The following is a 4,441-nucleotide window of genomic DNA, read 5'->3' on the forward strand; positions in this document are numbered from 1 at the left end:
TAACAAATGCCTAGACTGACAAATAAAAAGGAGAACAAATCCCACCATAATCAGACACAGTATGACTGAATCTCCACCAATAGCGGAGATTAATGGCAAAAAAAAATATTAGCTCATCCGCATAAGGGCAGTTAGTTGAAATAACAAGCCATAAATAACAGTAAATCATAAAAAATGATGTCCAATAAGAAATCTAATAACAAATTTAAGAATACATTTCTTGACAGGAACAGTTCTTTGCTATGAACTAAAAAAATTATGCGGAACAGCTAAGCAAACACAACCTTGCTTGTGTGCCGCCAACTTTGCAACTAGTGTTAACATTTAGAAAGCCATGCTCTACTACCATCAATACTAAAGAATGTTCTTTATATGAGTAATGTCAGCTGTCAAATAAAATGCTTTGAGTGCGTGTGTATTACAAACCATATAAGCTGAGAAAGATGTATTGAAAAATGTTAAGAATCATAGCCAATCTCAACACGCTCTATGGATAAACACACCAATTGCATTAAATTGCCATGAACAAATCCATATACTTTAAGCAAATAAAGCCATCCAGTCATAACAAATGATTTACAACCAATGGCTGGAAGAATATGCCTCCAAGGGCCAATCAGCATAGTCTCCCATAACTGATAGACCAATGGTCGTGGAAAATTATCACATATTAAATGAAGCATCTAAAATTACGCAAATATTTGCTAAATGATGTGACACAACCAAACAGAATATATTATCCTACTTTTGGTCAAGTGGATGTAAAAATATATTGTAAATAATGGAAGCCCATAGTAACAATCATTAGCTAAGAAGAAACTTACAAAACGATGCTTAACACTACACAAAATTATCCAAAAATTTTAGTAAAAACAAGATTCCGCATAATATATAAAGAATTAACAAATAACAGGGAAGTTTATGATACTAAAGACTCATGCTCCCAATGGGAAAGTTAAAAATAACTATTCCTAAAGTCTATAAAAATGCAAAAAAAAAAACATGGGCAGGAATATAATGTGTTGTAGCCACTCGTATAGCATCAATTTGACATGTGGACCAATGGCAGTCAACCATCAAATGACCATTCAAGAAACTTAATCCTGCATTAGGACCTATGAATGTAAATGCACATTGTAGGTATTGGAGACCAAGCAAAAAACATTTGCTTGAAAACACCACTCAATACTACAAATAGCACTAGCCACACAAAATAACAGAGATACCTAAAATAGCTATTACTAAAATTTAAACATGATGCAAAGATGCGTTGGTCAATAATATAAAAATATGATATATCCAATCTTAAAGCACCAAAATAACATACAGGCCAATAGCAATAAACCATCGACAGACCATCAAAGAACCAATCAAGAGAACTTTGTCCCACGTTCAAGCCTATAGATGTGAATGCACATTGAAGGTATTAAAACCAAGCAAAAGGCATTTACTACAAAGCACCATGCAATAATACGAATGGCGCTAACCAAACAAAAATACAGGGAGCAAACAAATGAAGAAAAATGCCCTGGTGGATATTGCCATCTAACGTGGTATAAGCTTACAAATATGTGTGAAATAGTCTTTTTTGATTGGTTTGTTTAACTATTGGGCAGTCTTTGGCTATAGGTACATATTGATTGGTCCATAAGTGGCTTTTGATATGCAAATCAGACATTTTTTGATTGGTTTACCTAGGATGTATTTTTCTTGTTGACTATTGGCTATATCAAAGAAAGTGTTGTTCAATATTTTAATTTTGATTGGTCATGTCTTCTTTTTAAATGATGTTCCCCATTTCCTAAAATTATGATCTGATAAAGGATTTTTCTGAAAGTGCTTATCATTGGACATTGCAAGAGGGATTTTATTATGTTTTAATTTTTGTTTCTGGATTACCTTACATCCAATAAAGGATTTTATCATAGCTTGAAGTCCATGGTGGTGTCACTTGCTTTGCATTTTCTTCTTCACGTTTACTAGTGTGACACCTTCAGCAGCTGCAGGTCTTTTCTTTTCTCATCTGTATCTATATAGTCACAGAAATTACATTGGTTACAAGGAAAGGTACCCTCATTCACAAAGTCGGCAGCCCCATAATTAACCCTGGGATAACACAAAAGCCTTCTCAAATTGGGCTTATTCTTGTGCACAAATTGTGGAACTTCACCAACAATCTCCTTAATGTCTGGGCCCACTGCAAGGATCCTCTAATGTTTCCTAATAACATCCTTAATGGATCATACATCCTCAGTATAAAACATAGGGACCCTAACAACTCCAGACCTAGCTAAAAGACCTGACACAACATTCCCTATGACATCAGAAAAGTACGGTGCTGCTACACCCCTTCTAAGATAAGATTAGTCATCTCACTCTCAATCTCTCTTTCCCCATAGGCTCTAGCACCTAACTTTTGTCTTAAATCATCCAACTCATTCCTAAAGCCAGCTTCTGTAGGGTTATAATGAGACACCCTCATGGCCTGGCCCTTGACCACATTAGCAAACACATAACCTGGATGCATGCAATGTCTATGTAAGAGGGCATTGCAATGGCAGGACTTCCTGTAAACACCTGTATTCAGTAAACCACTGTCCACCCTATCAACATGGACATCCAGGAATGAAATCCTATGGGAGGAAGACTCAAAACTAAACTTCAGATAGGCATAAGAATGACTTGAGGACCTGAAAGTTTCACATTTTATTGTGCTTCTATTTTCTATTTTTATTTTTTATTTGTTAGATATATTTTGTTAATCTTTTACTTTATTTTCTTTGAGACATGTTGATGGTTAGGAATTGTTTTTCATATATATATATATATATATATATATATATATATATATATTTTTTTTTCACATATTATGGAAATTTGCTATTATATGAGTTTTTTATTTGTAGAATGGTTTTAATTGTTTGAATGTGTCTTTAACGACTAATTGATTGCAGATTTCCTACTGTTTTTAGTATAAATGGATGTTAACTCAGCAGTTTTATATGGTCTGATTTAGCCCTATTGGTTGAAAGCGCTTGCCTGTTCGTTCATGGAATAAAAAAACTTTTTTCTTTCTTCTTATGATGGCTGTCTATTGAGTTACCCAGCTTTGTGTTGTTCCAGTACCCTGTGGAATTGCTGTGGTTGTTGCAGCTTTTAATATATATACGTTTAACTTCCTACAAAGTATATGTTACCATATTCTAGGGAAAACATTAAAAAAGGCAACAACTGATTCATAATTCAAAAAAGGAGTCTACACACAATTAGAATTATTAAGAATGTGTGGTCATCCTGCATGGTATAGCTGATTATATCAGTTTTCAATATTTTGATACTGAGCTTATGGCAATCAAACTTGGATTCAAACCGTTTTGCAAACTGATATTACTAAATAGCATTATACAATAATTCTTGGGAATCATTTATATACTAATTGCTTCATCAACTGCATTTTATTATACAGATGAGACGGTGTTAGTATGCTGTATACCATCTTACTGTGAAGGCTGTAGTACAATGAATATCTTTCATCTGATGCTGCCATCCTTATAACATATTTACTATGTAGTTAGAACCAAGCTGTTATCCAAATTGTAGGGACTACTTTCCACCGATGCATGCCTTATCAACCAGTACTTACTTCTACTTCACAAATCCACACATCAGTCTAATGTTGTGCATAATTGCTCTGCTTATCATTGAGCATTACCTTACGTAAACATAATTCATATCTGCTTCCCCCTGATAACAAAATCATTAAGACTATATATGCTTCTTTAGCGCTGCATCTCTTAATAAAAAAATAAGTTTTAATGCTATACAATACTAATGTTATGATATGATTAAAATAAGGGCTGCATCCAGCACTAAGTGACCTTGACAGCTGTCTAGGACCCTGTGTTGGCTAGGGAACCCCACCAGACAACATTAATTAAAAACAAACATACACTATTGCTTTGCTGCTCTGCTTCATGTGTGAACAGCAAACAAATACTGCTAGGTCTGGAAACAAAGATAGACTGAAAAACATATTTTTTTTAGTTCTAAGGTGCAGTTTCCCTTTAATAAGTTCTTCACCACATGTTTGCGGTGCAGTAGACTTTTTTTCCTGCTTTTTGTTTAAAACTGCATTGTGTTTGGTTTTGATTACCAGCCTAGTACCTGTAAGGTTTCTCCTTTGCTGTGTTTGTCATCTGGAAACAAAGACAGACTAAAAAAAAACATATTTTTTTAGTTCTAGGGTGGAGTATTCCTTTAATAAACTCTTCACCATGTTTGCAGTGCAGTAGTTTTTTTTTTCCCTTCTTTTTGTTGAAATTGCACTGCGAGTGGTTTTCGGTACCAGCCAAGTACTTGAAAGGTTTCTCCTTTGCTGTGTTTGCCATCTGAAAACAAAGATGGACTGAAAAAAAAAATTTTAGTTCTAGGGTGGAGTTTT

The sequence above is a fragment of the Protopterus annectens genome, chromosome 7.part0 (genome assembly GCF_019279795.1).
Source record: "Protopterus annectens isolate FY-2018-M chromosome 7.part0, PAN1.0, whole genome shotgun sequence".
NCBI classification, from domain to species: Eukaryota; Metazoa; Chordata; order Ceratodontiformes; family Protopteridae; genus Protopterus; species Protopterus annectens.